This window comes from Dendrobates tinctorius, unplaced genomic scaffold (genome assembly GCF_039654945.1).
Source record: "Dendrobates tinctorius isolate UK_male_01 unplaced genomic scaffold, ASM3965494v1 ptg000170l, whole genome shotgun sequence".
NCBI classification, from domain to species: Eukaryota; Metazoa; Chordata; class Amphibia; order Anura; family Dendrobatidae; genus Dendrobates; species Dendrobates tinctorius.
Genome location: NW_027361837.1, coordinates 2,257,181 through 2,274,738, shown reverse-complemented (window position 1 = coordinate 2,274,738; position 17,558 = coordinate 2,257,181). Strand labels below are relative to the sequence as shown.

Sequence of the window (17,558 nt, the reverse complement as noted above, 5' to 3'; positions counted from 1 at the left end):
CCACTGATAGATTTTTCTGCTGGAACATTCACTCAGAGCACTACATTGTCCTCGCAGTGTACTGAGGCAGAATCAGACCCTGATGAAACTCAGGTGCCCCTTCCTGCATACTATACCACCTTACACAGTGACACAGAGGAAGGTGCACATAAATTGAAGAGGAGGTGATGGATGACCCAGTTGTTGACCCAGATTGGCATCCTGTGACATCGGCGGTTATGCCCGCCGATGCCCCTTCTGCTGCAGCGCGCGCTGCAGCGTTTTCTCACCTGCGCGCTCCCGCCCGGTCACGCGCCCGCCGTCCACTCGTCCTCACGGCGGCTCCTGGCCCCCGCCCCCTGGTTCGCGCTCGCCGCCTCCCGCGCTCTCTCTCCTGCGGTGGGCGGCGCTGAGGGGCGGGCTTGGGTGACGCACTTCCGGGGGTTGCTGTACTTCAGGCGTCCTCGCTGTTAGGAGGACGCCTGATGATTGTGTAGTTTTTCTGCACCCTCTGGCCTCTACAGTTCTCCTGTAGCTCAACCGCTTTCCGCCTGACTCGCCCTGTCGCCCCTGTCTCGTGTCTTCCTTCCCTTCCAGTCTTCCTGGGCGCTGCCTTCCATCCCCGGTGCCGTCCTCTGTCTCCAGTCCGCCTTGGTCTTTCCACTTACCTGTCTCCCGTATTGTTTCTTTCCTGCGCCACTGGTCCCTGCTCGTTTTTCGCACCGTTGCCTCCCCTGTCCTTTTGTCCGTGGAGCCGTCCCTCTTGGTTACGGCTGTCGCGCCTCCGTCCTCTGTGGTCCTGCCCCAAACGATCCCTGTATAGGGGTCGGTCTTCACCTGGCGTGCTCGGCCCAGGGGCTCCGGATCCGCGATCCAGAGGGTCCACTCTCTAACGTAGTTTTCCCCTAAGTATTACAGTATCATCAGGCCATGGACCCCGCCGGTGCCGCGGCTGCCACTCAAAAGGAACTGCTTTTCCTTAGAGAAAATCAGACCCGTATCATGTCGTTCATGAAGTCCATGGACACCCGGCTCTCCGCTCTTCAAACCGCAGACCCAGCACACGCACCTCTCTTAGTCAGTCTCCAGCAGGAGCTCGCACAACAGCGCGATGCTCAGTCTCACATTTTGGGGTATATGGCGTCCGTGGATGATCGGCTGCTTTCTTTGCAGTCCTCTGCGGCCGCTTCCACCCAAGCCCGGGACACCGTCTCTTTTCCCCCCCCCCCCGTCTCGGTAAACCGCCCAGGTACTGTGGGGACCCAAAATTGTGTAGGGGATTTTTAAATCAGTGCAGACTGCACTTTGATCTGTCGCCCCAACAGTATCCTACGGACCGTGCTAAAGTGGCCTTTATAATCTCCCATCTAGAGGGGGAGGCGTTGGCTTGGGTGAATCCGTTATGGGAGAGGGATGACCCGGTGGTGACCAACATCCAGTGTTTTTTGGAGACATTCCGTAAGGTTTTTGATGAACCTGGACGCCTTGCTTCCTCTACAGAGGCCCTTTTTAACCTCAGTCAGGGGTCCCTTACGGTAGGGCAATACGCCATCCGTTTTCGGACCTTGTCCTCGGAGCTGGGGTGGAATAACGAAGCCCTGGTTGGTGCGTTTTGGAGAGGCCTTTCTGGTAAAATCAAAGACGAGTTGGCCGGGCGTGACCTTCCCACCACCCTGGAAGATCTCATCTCCCTGGCTACTCGCATTGACCTGCGTTTTCAGGAACGCGCCAGAGAGTCTGCCAGGGAGAGGAGGCCCTTTAGGTTATACCAAGCTCCCATTCCGCGCACCGTTGCTCTCCCTAGTAACACCGCCCCTGAGCCTATGCAAGTAGATCGCATCAAGCTGTCTGAACAACGGCGTAAGGAGAGGATGACCAAGGGACTCTGTCTCTATTGTGGAGGGGCCAATCACTTCATTCGCACTTGTCCTGAGAGACCGGGAAACGCATCCGCCTAGGCCAGGTAGGAGAGGGCCCCCTAGGTGATCCGACCCCCTCTCTTCCACTTACTGTTTCAGCTCTACTTATTTCAGGTCGGGGGCGTAGCTCTGTGGAGGCGTATGTGGACTCGGGCGCGGCAGGCAACTTCATCCACCAGGAGGAGGTTGACAGACTCCAGATTCCCGTGGTCGTCCTAAGTAACCCTCGAGCAATCACCTCCGTTGATGGCAAACCTCTTCCTGGGCTCATCACCACGGTAACCACTGAAGTAAACCTGCAAATTGGTGCACTTCATTCTGAGAAGATTGCCTTTTATGTCCTGCCTCAGTTATCCCACGCCATTCTCTTGGGGCTACCTTGGCTTAGGCGGCATGAGCCAGTTATCGACTGGCGCTCCGGAGAGATCCTGCGCTGGGGGCACGCCTGCCATGTAAGCTGTTTACGTACCCTGGTCCGTTCCCATCCTCAGCTCAAGCCTACAGACCTCCCTGGTCTTCCTGTGCCATACCACGCCTATGCTGATGTTTTCTGCAAGAAAGAGGCGGATTCCCTGCCCCCCGCACCGGCCTTATGACTGCCCCATCGACCTGATTCCTGGAGCGGTTCCTCCCAGAGGTAGAACCTACCCTCTCTCTCCAGCCGAGACCGCTGCCATGACGGAATATATCCACGAAAATCTATCCAAGGGGTTTATCCGAAAGTCCTCCTCTCCCGCAGGCGCGGGTTTTTTCTTCGTCCGGAAGAAAGATGGATCACTGCGGCCTTGCATTGATTACCGGGGTCTGAACAAAATCACCATCAAAAATCGTTACCCCCTTCCGTTGATTCCGGAGCTTTTTGACCGGCTGAGAGGAGCCCGGATCTTCACGAAGTTAGACCTGCGGGGAGCCTACAATTTGGTCCGAATCCGTGCTGGGGACGAGTGGAAGACGGCCTTCAATACCCGTGACGGGCATTATGAATACCTAGTCATGCCATTCGGCCTTTGCAATGCCCCCGCTGTGTTCCAAGAATTTATCAATGAGGTATTCCGGGATCTACTTTATTCTTGTGTTGTCATCTACCTGGACGACATTCTCGTTTTCTCCCCCGATCTGCCCTCTCATCGCAAAAGTGTACGCTTGGTCTTGCACCGCCTTCGAGAGAACCAACTCTACGCCAAGATCGAGAAATGCCTTTTTGAGCAGTCGTCACTACCCTTCTTGGGATATGTCGTCACCGACTCCGGTCTAAGGATGGATCCCGAAAAACTCGGTGCGGTACTCAAGTGGCCCCGTCCAGTGGGGATTAAGGCCATCCAGCGGTTTCTTGGGTTCGCAAATTATTACCGTCAGTTTGTGCCTCACTTTTCTACGGTTACCAAACCCATCACGGACCTGACCCGTAAGGGAACGAAGCCCAACAGCTGGTCCCCTGAAGCGGAAAACGCTTTCCAAACGCTGAAACGTTCTTTTGCGTCAGCACCCATTTTGCATCGGCCTGTGACCAGCAGACCCTTTGTCCTGGAAGTGGATGCCTCCTCCACTGGAGCGGGGGCGGTCCTGTCCCAGCAGGCTTCGTCCGGACGGCTGGTTCCTTGCGGCTTCTTTTCTAAAGTCTTTTCACCGGCGGAGTGCAACTACTCCATTGGAGACCGAGAATTACTGGCCATTAAGATGGCCTTGGCTGAATGGCGGTATTTACTCGAAGGGGCTGTACATCCCTTTACCATCCTCACGGACCACAAGAACCTGGCCTATCTGCAGTCTGCCCAAAGGCTCAATGCCCGGAAAGCCAGGTGGGCCCTGTATTTCTCCCGCTTTGACTTCCAACTTCACTTCCGACCGGGTAATAGGAGCATCAAGGCCGATGCCCTTTCCAGGTCGTTGCAGTCTTCAGAGAGGGATGAAGTCCCATCCTATATCATCGAGCCTACTAGGATGATCACCGTGGCTCCTGTGAATTTTGCTATCCCTCCGCCCGGTAAGACCTTCATCCCTCCAAGCAGACGTATAGAGGTGTTGGGCTGGGGACATTCCTCCAAAATTGCTGGACACGTTGGGACAAAGAAGACTCTCTTACTACTTTCCCGGTATTACTGGTGGCCCACGCTTCGCCAGGATGTGATGGACTACGTGGCCTCTTGCACAATCTGTGCCCAGAATAAGGTGGCTAGGACTTGGCCCGCCGGTCTTCTTCACCCGTTGCCAGTTCCTGAGGCCCCCTGGCAGCAGATCGCCATGGACTTTGTGACTGACTTACCCCGCTCAGCCGGATGTACCACCATCTTAGTCGTGGCAGATCGTTTTTCCAAAATGGCCCATTTCATTCCCTTACCGGGACTACCGTCCGCCCCGAAGTTAGCTGAGATCTTCATCCACCAGGTCTTCAGGCTGCATGGTCTTCCTCAGCGGATTCTGTCGGATCGAGGGGTCCAGTTCACCTCCCGCTTCTGGAGGGCACTCTGCCGGCTTATGGGTACATCTCTCGACTTCTCCTCCGCATATCATCCTCAGACCAACGGGCAAGTGGAGCGAATTAATCAGGGGTTAACCACCTTCCTACGTCACTTCACCAACGCTCATCAGGACGACTGGGTTGCGCTCTTACCTTGGGCTGAATTCTCGCACAATAATCATCCCAGTGAATCTACCACCAGGTCACCTTTTTTTGTGGTAACCGGTCAAAACCCAGGTATTCCGTTGCCTTTCTCCACCTCTACAGGGGTACCCGCAGCCGATTCTCTTGCTAAAGAATTCTCGCAGATTTGGAGAGAGACCAGGGATGCGCTCAAAAGTGCCAACGACCGAATCAAGAAACATGCAGACAAGAGACGGAAGGATGTGCCCCCGTACCATCCAGGTGACAAGGTCTGGCTTTCAACTCGACATATCCGTCTGATCTGAGAGTTCCCTCTTATAAGCTGAGTCCTCGGTACATTGGACCGTTTGAAGTGATTGGACGTATTAATGCCGTGGCTTACAAACTGAGGTTGCCTTCTTCGCTCCGGGTGCCCAACGCTTTCCATGTCTCTCTCTTGAAACCCGTAGTCCTGAATCGGTTCCAACCAGTTTCTATCGTCCCTCCCTCACCTGCTATCTCGGACAACGTCTTCGAGGTCAAGGACATCTTGGCTATGAAAAAAGCCCGGGGTAAGACCCTTTTTCTTATCGATTGGGTGGGTTTTGGCCCCGAGGAGAGGTCCTGGGAGCCTCGGGAAAATATCAACGCCCCTCGCATTCTGAAAAAGTTTTTGGCCAATCTCAGTAAGGGAGGGCGTAAGGGGAGGGGTACTGTGACATCGGCGGTTATGCCCGCCGATGCCCCTTCTGCTGCAGCGCGCGCTGCAGCGTTTTCTCACCTGCGCGCTCCCGCCCGGTCACGCGCCCGCCGTCCACTCGTCCTCACGGCGGCTCCTGGCCCCCGCCCCCTGGTTCGCGCTCGCCGCCTCCCGCGCTCTCTCTCCTGCGGTGGGCGGCGCTGAGGGGCGGGCTTGGGTGACGCACTTCCGGGGGTTGCTGTACTTCAGGCGTCCTCGCTGTTAGGAGGACGCCTGATGATTGTGTAGTTTTTCTGCACCCTCTGGCCTCTACAGTTCTCCTGTAGCTCAACCGCTTTCCGCCTGACTCGCCCTGTCGCCCCTGTCTCGTGTCTTCCTTCCCTTCCAGTCTTCCTGGGCGCTGCCTTCCATCCCCGGTGCCGTCCTCTGTCTCCAGTCCGCCTTGGTCTTTCCACTTACCTGTCTCCCGTATTGTTTCTTTCCTGCGCCACTGGTCCCTGCTCGTTTTTCGCACCGTTGCCTCCCCTGTCCTTTTGTCCGTGGAGCCGTCCCTCTTGGTTCCGGCTGTCGCGCCTCCGTCCTCTGTGGTCCTGCCCCAAACGATCCCTGTATAGGGGTCGGTCTTCACCTGGCGTGCTCGGCCCAGGGGCTCCGGATCCGCGATCCAGAGGGTCCACTCTCTAACGTAGTTTTCCCCTAAGTATTACACATCCACTGGGAGAAGAGGGTGCCGCTGCCAATAGCTCAGAAGAGGAGGAGGATCCGCAGCAGGCAACGACATCGCAACAGCTGTTATCTGGCAGGACCGTAGCAGTCCAAAAACGTGTTACAAAAACCAAAAGAGTTGCAGGACAGCTTGGCCAGACGGTCAAATTAGCACAGCGTGCAAGGTCTCAAAATGTCTTCCATAGTAGTAAGAGTCCAGTGTGGCACTTTTTTGAACAAAATCCTAATGATCAGGCAAAAGTTATCTGTAAGAAGTGCACAAAGACCTTTAGCCGAGGGAAAAATCTGAGAAATTTGAATACCAGTTGCATGCTTAGACATTTAACCACCATGCACTTGCAAGCATGGACGGACTACCAAACCTCACGTACCACATGTGCACCTGTTCCGAATGAAGGTAGTCAGCAACGCTACATCGCTTCCCCCACTGTAAGCCCACCGGTTAGCACACCACCAGCAGCAAATGTTGAGGTGTCGTCGCAAGGGCAAAGCAGTCATGGAATCACAATGTTATTTCTAAGAAAGACTGAATCTAGGCCATCAGCAACACGACCAACACCATCACCATCACCAACCCTCTCTCAGTCCGCCATGTCCACCGCTAGTTCCACCATATGCAGCTCTCAAGTCCAGCTTACCCTACCAGAGACACTGAGTAGGACAAGAAAGTACTCATCCTCTCATCCGCGTACACTGGCTTTGAACGCCCACATTGCCAAACTAATCTCATTAGAGATGATGCCCTAACGGTTGGTTGAAAGCAAAGCTTTCCGCGAGCTCATGGCCTACGCAGTACCACGCTCTGACCTACCCAGTCGGCACTTCTCGTGAAAAGCCATCCCAGCCCTCCACGTGCATGTGAAAGACCGCATTGTCCATGCAATCAAGCAATCAGTGAGTGGAAAGGTGCCCCTCACAACAGATGCATGGTCCAGTAGGCATGGCCAGGGCCGTTACGTATCCATCACTGCGCACTGGGTTAATGTGGTGGATGCAGGGTCCACAGGGGACAGCGGCGGTGGGACAGTGCTGCCTAGCCCACGGTATAGGAAACAGTTGGCTGTAGGCGTTCGACTCTCCTCCTCCAGAAGCGAAAACTCGTCCACAAAGCGCAGTCGCACGAGCATTACATCCGCAGCTGCTAGTGTTGCACACGAGGTGTCCCACTATCGAACAGCTAGTGGTAAGCGTCAGCAGGCTGTGTTGAAGATGATGTGTTTGGGCGACAAAAGACACACCGCGGTGGTAGTGGCCGACTACTTGCAGTGACAAACTGAGTCATGGCTAGGCAGTCTACATCTTGAGGCAGGCGAGATAGTTAGTGATAACGGCAGGAATTTTGTGGCAGCCATAGCCCTTTCAAAACTCAGACACATACCTTGCCTGGCTCACACCTTGAACCTGGTGGTGCAGTGCTTCCTCAATAATTATCCGGAGTTAACAGCCCTGCTCCATAAGGTGCGAAGACTGTGCTCGCACATCCGCCGGTTGCCCGTACACTCCAGTCGTATGCAGAAGCTGCAGCGATTGCTCCACCTTCCCAAGCACCGCCTAATTATCGACGTTGCAACAAGGTGGAACTCCACCCTGCGCATGGTTCAGAGGCTGTGCGAACAGAGGCAGGCTGTAATTCATTTGTGGGAGGATACACAGGCAGGCAGTTTGCAGGCAGACATGGAGTTGTCTGGTATGCAGTGGTCGAAGCTGAAAGACCTCTGTAAAGTCCTTCAGTGTTTTGAGGAATGCACACGGCTGGTAAGCACAGACGACGCCATCATAAGCATGAGCATCTGCTCATGCAAACTTTGACACACATTAAGGAGCAGGCGTCTGCAGCCGAGGAGGAAGAGGAGGAGGGAAGCCTTGATGACAGTCAGCCATTGTCTGCTCAGGGAAGTCTCGTGGATGAGGTGGAGGAAAAAGAGGAAGATGAGGATGATGGGGATGATTATTTTGGGGAGGAGGATGCTTCTCGGGGGGAAGCAAATATGTTGGTGTGGCAAGGTCAGGTACAGGGTTTGTGCGTGACTTGAGGGATGTTGATTTGCCAGAAAGTGCTCCTCCACCCAGCACTCGCAGTGCATCATTCACACCTGGAACATTGGTCCACATGTCTGATTATGCCTTGCAGATCCTAAAAAGGGACCCCCGCATTGCCAAAATAATGAACGATGGCGACTACTGGTTGGCCAGCATCCTGGATCCACGCTATAAAGGCAAATTCCAAAACATCATGCCACAGGAGAACCTAGAGCTAATATTGGCTAACAAACAAGCAACTCTGGTAAACCGTTTGTTTGAGGCATTCCCAGCACACAGCGGCGGTGATGTTTTTCCAACGAGCCGTAGGGGGCAACATAAAAGAGGTGCTCGTGGTGCACACAGCCGAAGTGGTGTTGGAGACAGGGGTTTCATGACCATGTTGTGGACTGATTTTTCAAGTACCGCTCACACGACTGGTAATACTGCATCGATCGAAAGTGACAGGAGGCAGCAGTTGTCAACTATGGTAACAAACTACTTCTCCCATATCAATGTTCTCCCTCACTGGTCATTCCCCTTTGACTATTGGGCCAGTAAACTTGACACCTGGCCTGAACTGGCACAATATGCCTTACAGAAGCTCGCTTGCCCTGCTGCTAGTGTGTTATCTGAATGAGTCTTCAGTGCTGCTGGATCAATCCTGACAAAAAAAGGACCCGTCTGTCAACCCAAAATGTTGATGATCTAACCTTCATTAAAATGAACCATGCATGGGTTTCGAAGGATTTTGTCCCACCCTCCCCTGCTGACACGTAGGTTGCCAGAAAAAAGGCTTGCTTTTGTCCTCCTCTTCCGTGGACTTCCCCAATTATTCCATTTGCAGCTGCTGAATGTCCAACATCAACATATGCCATTTTTTCCACCTCCCTAACTGGGCTGCCTCCCCTCACAGGGCCGGGGTCGCCACCTGGCGCACGCACCCGTGCGAGTGCCGTTGCCCTGGACAGGTGGGTGGGCACACTCTTTGGCAACGGCACTGGCACAAGGTCCCTCATAGTAGAATCAAGTGTCTCTGACGGTGGGGTGCACACCCGCCGTCAGACACACCGGCGTACTATGAGGGGCCCTGTGTCAGTACCGCCGCCCATGAGTGGGCCCCCCCTGCTTGCTCAGGGCACCAGCACTTGCAATACTTACCTCTCCCTGCTCCACCACTGTGTAGTCTGGCCAGTTAAATACTTCACTGGGACTGCCAATACAAATTTGGTGAAATGATAGATGATGGTTAAGACGTAGCTATGCCCTGTCCTGCTGGGCATCTTCAGATAATCAATGGCTTCCATTTGTTATGGACGTCACAATGAGATGCAGTGGTGGTTTATCAGCAGCTTTCACGGTTTTCTGACTCACAGACGTGTGACATTCCTGCCCACATTTTTAAATGTGTCCTCTCATGCCAATCCAATAGAATCGCCTACGGCCTGTGGCTTGTGTGTCTTTTGCACTCCAAAGTTACCTGACAGATCATGATAGGCAGTGAGGACAATGTCTACATCTGTCCCTGTGATCACAATTTGATGGAGATGAGTAACAGTGATGAGTTCCACGGTACTGTTATACAGGAAACCTTTCTTCACAAGAACTGTTTTCGCTGTCTCCACAGACAAAGTAATTAAGGGTCAGCATCACCTCTGAGAATTCTCCCGGGAGTTTTTACCGTGATTAGTAATTCCAAAATTTCTGCAATCAGTCGACTTTCTGTCTGTACTTGTATCCATCTTGTTTCCTCTTGCGGAGAGTCTGAACTGTCTTACTGAGACTGAAATATATATGAAGATTGAAAAATACCCCAACAGTGTATACTGGTGTACGCTTCGAATACATAACCCTTTTTCTACTTTTTAGATTCCTGTCTAAATACTATACTGAGGCTGTGAGTGTCTTTGTCGGACTCCGGAAATATACACGTAGATTTTTAATGTTTAAACTATGGTTTATATACCTGCTATCCAGTGATACTGTACCCTTTCTCAATTTTCTACAATCGCGTTGAATCCATAGCGGGCCTGAGACCCTCTGAGTCTGCCTCCTGATATATAGACAGGTTTTTAATGTTTAAACTATGCTATATATACCTGTTATCCGGTGATACTGTACCCTTTCTCAACTTTGTACAATCACGTCAAATCCATACTGGGCCTGAGACCCTCTGAGTCTGCCTCCTGATATATAGACATAGGTTTTTCATGTGTAAACTATGCTACATATATACCTGTTATCCGGGGATACTGTACCCTTTCTCAACTTTCTACAATCTTGTCGAATCCATACTGGGCCTGAGAACGTTTGAGTCTGCCTCCTGATTAGAGATAAGCGGTGTTCGAGTCAACCTGTTCGCCAAGTTAAAATTCCAGCTGTTTTGGGCGGTGTTCGAGCCGTTCGTCGAACGCGAACACTTTGCTTAAAATTCAGCTGTTCGAGGTTCCATTCGAGAACGGTTCGTTCACCAAAAGCGTAACTTCATTTTTACCTTAATAATGGTTTTCAACGTTAATAGACTGTTTCATGGCATAGTAGCAGTGTGTGGTAGCAAGCGGTGTAGTACACCTGTCAAGGAGCTACACTGTGTATGTTTCTAATTATTTTTTACCGCATCTTGTCCAGAAAATCCTTTTGGGCCTTGTAGCACTGTCTGCTACTCAGCAGAGGAGCCCACCAGTGAACCTAGCTATGCCGCCTGTTTATGAAAGAACCAGTTTCTGACTGCATTTAGCACAGCTAATACTTTGGGCCTAGTAACTGTGTCTGCTACTCATCAGAGGAGCCCACCCGTGACCCATAATACATTTATACATAATACATTAATACATAATACATTAATACATAATACATTGCACTTCAGATGGTGACTGCTCATTGAACCTTTGGGCAGCACGGTGGCTCAGTGGTTAGCTGGTTCGAATCCCACCAAGGACAACATCTGCAAGGAGTTTGTATGTTCTCCCCGTGTTTGCGTGGGTTTCCTCCGGGTACTCCGGTTTCCTCCCACATTCCAAAGACATACTGATAGGGAATTTAGATTGTGAGCCCCATTGGGGACAGTGATGATAATGTGCGCAAAACTGTAAAGCGCTGCGGAATATGTTAGCGCTATATAAAAATAAAGATTTTTTTTTTATACGCTTTGTTCTAAACCTTTTGCAATACCCGTGTTTCATCCTTGTGTACGTACCAAAGAGTATAAAGGTTCAATGAGCAGTCACCATCTGAAGTGCAATGTACAGTGCACTGCACACCTTACTATAGACCCAGCAACCTTGACATGTATTATCATCACTACTTTTGGCGTCTTTCTCTCTTGGAGATTCATTCCTCCGCCTCTGCCGGGTTCTGAAAGAAAGTTACCCTATCACCATCCACCACTCTCAATCTAGCTGGGTACGCCATTGAATAAATGACATTAGAGTTTTTCAGACATTTCTTAACTGAAGCAAAAGAGGCTCTCCGTTTCTGTAAATCTGCCGAAAAGTCCGGGAATAACATCACAGTGGCATTTTCAAATTTAATTATTTGGGCCTTTCTTGCCAATTGCAGAATATAATCTCTGTCCTTCCAGTTGAGGAATCTGGGGAGTAGAGGTCTAGGAGGGGCCCCCGGAGGATTCGGATTCCCAGGCACCCGATGTGCTCGTTCCACTGCAAACGCAGCAGAGAAAGTGGCCTCTGGGAATAGATTACGCATCCATTTTTCTCACCGGCAACCCTATTATACGAATATTGTTCCTCCTCAGTCTATTCTCCAAATTATCATTTTTCTGAATACACAATTCCAATTTTTGTTCTATGACTCTAAAACGCTCTGGCAAAGGTGCTGTTTGGTCCTCCAGATTTGAGATTCTATCCTTCGCCTGTCTGACTTTCTCTCCCAAATTAGACATGTCATTGCGGAGGAGACCTAAGTCAGTCTTTACCTCTTCGATTTTTCCAGTCAGTGAGGCTGTGCTACTCTGTATGGCAACCAGCAGCTGTGCGGAGACCTGTTTCAGAGTGGGTTCTCGATCCATATCCTCCAGCTCCTGTAATAGTGATATTTCCTCTTGATTTATTTAGGGATTTTTTAGTTGTGGTTGTTGAGCTAGTCCCCCTAGCGTAGGTTTTCAACTTGTCATCTGCAGATTGTGATTTCTGTGGACCCATAACAGGCCTCCAAGATATGTGCATAATCTGAGATCAACTATGGTTACTAGTTGTATAGTATGCGTTTGCAGAATTATTCGGTGGTCCAGAGAGTAATTTTGAACAGGCTACAAAGTCATATCTCTATTCAATTTCAGTGGTATTTACTTATGTGCAACAAGCACAATACATAAAAAGAACACAGGATGGCAGCAGAGAGCTGTGATCTGCAAGTCCACTAGTTCACCACACTCTGGCCAGAAACCCCAGCATGACTCAGCAAACAGTGAAAAAGGGGGGGGGGATATTCATCTTCTGCAGCCCACAAACTCAAAGTCCCCGTTCCAGACAGGCACACCAATCTCTCTAGCCTCAGAACCCCAGGCCTGCACCTCCACAGCACTCCACCAACTTCACCACCTCACCCACGTGTTGATTGTTCCCAAGATGGCTGTCGTTCCTCAGCTCCCCGTTCCCGCCACGGGTGCTCCACAACTTCAGAGGGCTTGGACCCAGCCCTCAGCCTCCTGACACTCTCTTCAGCCTCTCCGCTTTCATCTCACCGAGGAGCCGACCAGCAGGTGAGTCATCAGACATACAGAGCTGATATCTGCCAGCTTCCCTGGAAGTGATATTATTGGTCATTTTAAAAATTGAAAAATAAAAAATATACCTAAATTGTATTGGATATTTTAACAAATGTTTAATAGGTTAGAGTAGAGTGTCCCCGGCCAAAAGAGTCTACCTTGTCGTGGTGGCAGATTTAAAAAAATCTTTTGGCCAAAACAAGAGCTGCTGGCTATGTGTGTGATCTAGAGATGGGAACTCTTAATGTGTGATTGGTGAGAAGTGGAGTTTTTCCAAGAGAGAATGGTGGGACTGTGGACAGTTCGAGGGGTGGCGGGCGAGGCTGGGGTAGAGCCTGGGAAGAGTCTCAAGGGGGCCCCGAAAATTTTGCCAGTATGGGGCCCCGAAATTCCTATTGGCAGCCCTGCTTCTTCTTGCTCCTGTACCTCCATCAGTGCCGAACTGGGACAAAAAAAGCAGCCCTGCCACACAAACCCCACCAGCCCACAAACTAAAACACTCCTCACCCCGATCAGTGAATTTTACTTTACTTTGTGGTGCCCCTCACTCTCTAAAAGAAGATATTTGAAGAGCCACATTACTGTTAGGGCACTGAAAATCTGGAATTCCTTGTGTGGCACCCCTGAGGGTCCAGTCGCCACAGAGATGCTGCACCTCACCCAGAGGTGTGGTATCCCACAACCAGGTAAGGTGGAGACACCCGACCACATTCCATCCCACATCCCACACACACGTAGAATAGCAGAGCACACTTTATGGCCCCTGCTTTGGAACACGAAGGGTGTTGGGAGGTGGGCGGAGCGTAGATTGAGAGAGGGAGAATGGTAGGTCACAAGGAAGTTAGGTCGGGTTCCCTCAGAGGGAGGGAAGGAGACGGACGTGTCTTGTGCAGCTCCATTCAGCAGGAGTTGCTGGACAGAATGGCTTATATAGAAAGCTTCTGAGACACGGTTGGAGCGTACTCCCCGTGGGGCTCAATTCCATGCTGACAGACGTCAAGTGGAGGAAGAAACTGGTCGCAAACGGTCACGGCCCCTAGCATAGTAAGCGTACTTAAGGGCGCTACTAGCAAGTCGATAGCTGTGGTGACTTTATGGACCACAGCCCCTACCACAGTTATTCCGACAGGAAAGGCAGCTACATAGGATCACAGAAACCGAAGGGTATGCGTTGACTGACAGGATTTGCAGCTGCTGGCCTGGGTCGATAATTGTGAAGTGTTAGAAAGGAAGGAAAGAGGAAAGCAGCATATGGTGTGGAGACGGCCAGGAAAGGTACATACTGACAGGAAGTGCTGGAAGGGTGTACTTCATTTTACCTGGAAGTTGGCTGGACCCCTTACCTGGAGAGCACAGCACTGAAGTGGGCATCTGTGCGCACTAGACTGTAAGTAGAGCCTTGGAACTACATGCAATTGTGTCATCTACCTTCTTCCTACGTCTTCAACCCAGCACTGCTACATCCATCACTCTACACTACATCACCATCTCCAAACTCATCTCAACTGCCCTGGGACTACAGCACAGCCTGTGGAGAGCTTTACCAACTTTGCTGCATTATACCATCTATCCCAGAGAAGCAACGCTGCAGCAGTGGTTACCGCAGGTGGCGTCCCTAATTTATATATAAACTTTATTCTCATTCAATTCCCTTGATTTTACATGAACGCCTGGGGCCATGGACCGGGTCACTGCCACAGTGACACATACCTTTAAGACAACCGGCCCGGTACCGAGTCCCCCACGGCCCATGGGGCGCTTCACTTGCCTGAGGAGGTAGTGATGGCGAACTCAGTCGAGGGGTTCAAGAGAGGCCTGGATATCTTCCTGGAGTGTAACAATATTGTATCTTACAGTTATTAGGTTCTTTAGAAGGACATAGATCTGGGGCTTTATTCTGATGGAATATAGGCTGAACTAGATGGACAAATGTCTTTTTTCAGCCTTGCTAACTATGTTACTATATTACTATGTTAAAAATGCTAAAGTCTTCCTGAAACTGACGGGATCTACAACCCATGGGGGGAGACTTGATGAAGAGGAATGGAAATGTATGTTGACAAGTAAGAAGGGCCTTCTACGGGACCACAAAGTCCTGAAGGATGCTGAAGCATGGTATAGAACAGCAAGGGAAGTTAAGAACCGAAAGTGGATTGAAATATGTGATTCTGTAACTGGTGTAACTGGCCAGCCACCGCCCGACAAGATGGCTCTGACTGCAACAGCTGCACCCACATTATACAGGACACCCCCATACTCCCCAGAGGGCTGGACCATGGCTGGACTGGGACAAAAAAGCAGCCCTGCCACACAAACACCGGCTCACAAACTATAACACTCCTCACCCGATCAGTGAATTTTACCCCGTGCAGCACTTGCTTTTGTTGCACTACTACAAACTTTAGAAAACTCCACGGTTCCACCTTCATGGACTCAGGGGGAAACAGAAAATACCTCATTAAGGATAATCTGTCCTGGTACACCACAGGGGTTATCTATATAATCGAATGCCCTTGTGGCAAGTTGTACGTGGGTCGCACTAAAAGAAAACTCACGACACGTATTAAAGAACATCTCACCAATATAAAAAAGGGCTTTGATGGACATCCGCTATCACGCCATTTTAGAGACTTTCATATAATCAATCAGCGAAAGGTGCTGTTTTCTATGGTATTCAGAAGGTTCACCAAAACCCTAGAGGTGGTGATTTCATCAAAGCTATGTCAAGAGCTGAGTCCAAATGGATTTATACTCTTGACTGCTTGGCTCCAAAAGGTCTCAATCAGGAACTGGAAATTTTTTCTTTCCAGTAACTTACTGCACTCCATAATCGTGCGCTGTTGATTGTGTTTTTCCCCGTGGGTATATTCAACTACACTTTTAATACATTTTGTGTGATTATTTTCTGTTTATATTTCATTTTTTAAATGCTTATGCACTCATTCACACTTGACTTTTTTTAGCTACCGTAGTTAATTAAACAGTTTTTCTCTGGAATGCAGGTACAATTATGTATGTCAATTCACCCTAATGAAATTATGTGTACCTGCTAAATATCCACGTTGGTCAGTGCGCCCTTCATTAGTTCAACTGGTGTTGTTTATTTTGAGTTGATTTTTTACAAATTTTTTTTTTCTTGGCGCTTGCATAAGCATACAATTATTTATGCACATATACGGGTTTGCAGTGAGGTTTCTCATGCCTTTTGTGCACTTTTAATCGCATTTTATTTTTATTTTCAGTTTTATTTTTAATTGTTTTTCATGTGTATTCATAATAAAGCATTTTTTAATTTATTAATATATTACAACAATTTGCAGATACTTAGTCTTCTCTAATTTTATTGTTTTGTTCAGGAAATGGGTGGTTTACTCCATTTCCAGGATACTAATTTTATTGAGGTATAGCAAGGATTAATGCAGCCGTCACCGAGGGTATTTATGGGCGTCATCCCAGGATCATAGGCACCCTGATGAAGAAGGCAGCTTAGGCCTTTGAAACGCATTGGTTGGCTTTTTGATCCCTGTGCTGCCCTGTATGGGCTGTGACGTCACACGCTCAGGCACTTTTGGGCGGCTGTCTCCAAGCAGGTATCCAGGAACACTTTCGGCCAGAGTGTTCCCCTGCTTCTCCCTTGCACTTCCTATCTCCTGTCCTCCCCCCACCCTGTGTCAGCCAGCGTTCTATAGTCTCTTCCTTTGCCAGGCTTCAGCACAGCCCTAGTTCATTGAAGCTTATCTGGCTGCAAACTAGAAACGCTCATTCCCTCCAGCTTTTATAAGCTGCTATTTGCCTTGTTAAGGAGCAAGGCTTATCTGATCTACTGGAACAAGACACTTGCCGTGTGTCTCCTCATCTTTCTCACGAGCAGCAGTCACAAGTAATCTGCATCATATCCATTGGTCTGCCTCCAAGTGGTGAGTGTTACGTTATATCTACTGCACATGCCATAACTTCATATATGCACTCATTTTATTCATGTTTACCTTTGAGCGGGTTGCTTCTCTGTTTGGTGTTTATCATTGTTCATTTTCTTCAGTCCTATAGCGCAGGTCAATTTGTGCATTTTCTTTACTCTATTTGGTTTGGGCTGACACCGACCCTTATTTGACCTCAGCAGCTGAGGACACAGTTCCCTTTTTTTTCGCTGGTAAGCGCTTGTGTGATTTTTTTTGTTTTTTTTGAATTTTACTTTACTTTGTCGTGCTCCTCATGCTCCTAAAAGGAGATATTTGTAGAGCCACATGTGAATGGCGCCACAGTGCGTATGATCACCACAGCTGGATTTACATGGTGCACTACAGAGCTCCGATTTTCATGATCATAGAGGTCCCAGCAGTCTGATCTCCAGCAATTGGAAAGTTATCCCCTATCCAGAGGAGAGCGGATTATTTGGGATAATCCATTTAAATACCTTTTCCAATATTATATTTTTATTTGGCCATAGTAATATTGAAAATACTAAACCAATATTGACCCTCCCAAAGTCCAATGCAATGTTGCCTCCTCGACAACAGTACAGAAGAATTGGTACTGTGCAGAACATGCAGGGCGAGCTCCAGGTTTTTGTGGGCCCCGGGTGAAAGTCTCAGTGGCCCGTTTAACACATACCACAATTCATAATGTACAGATACAGCAAAGAAATATACAGCTCTGGCAAAAATGAAGAGACCACTTTCAAATGTTCAGTTTGTCTGATTTTTCTCTTTATAGGTATATTTTTGAGTAAAATGTAAATTGTTCTTTTATTCTATAAACTTCTGACAACATGTCTCTGAATTTCCAAGCAAAAAAAATTATATTTTTTTTCTGACAAAGAAAAATCGTCAAAATTTAAAAAAAAAAACCAGTGCTTTCAGACCTCAAATAATGCAAAAAAAAACAAGTTCATAATCATTTAGAAACAAC

At 49.4% G+C, this 17,558-nt stretch overlaps 1 protein-coding gene and 1 long non-coding RNA gene across 3 annotated transcripts in view; one reads left to right on the top strand and one right to left on the bottom strand.

The window, feature by feature from the left end:
* Positions 1-17,558, bottom strand: part of LOC141053741 (dipeptidase 2-like) — a 682,167-nt gene that overhangs the window by 450,242 nt on the left and 214,367 nt on the right. The gene's annotated exons all lie outside the window — the stretch shown is intronic.
* Positions 16,108-17,558, top strand: part of LOC141053742 (uncharacterized) — a 45,850-nt gene continuing 44,399 nt past the window's right edge. The window contains exon 1 of the long non-coding RNA XR_012221261.1: positions 16,108-16,567. This is a non-coding gene — a long non-coding RNA (uncharacterized lncRNA). The remainder of the gene's footprint in view (positions 16,568-17,558) is intronic.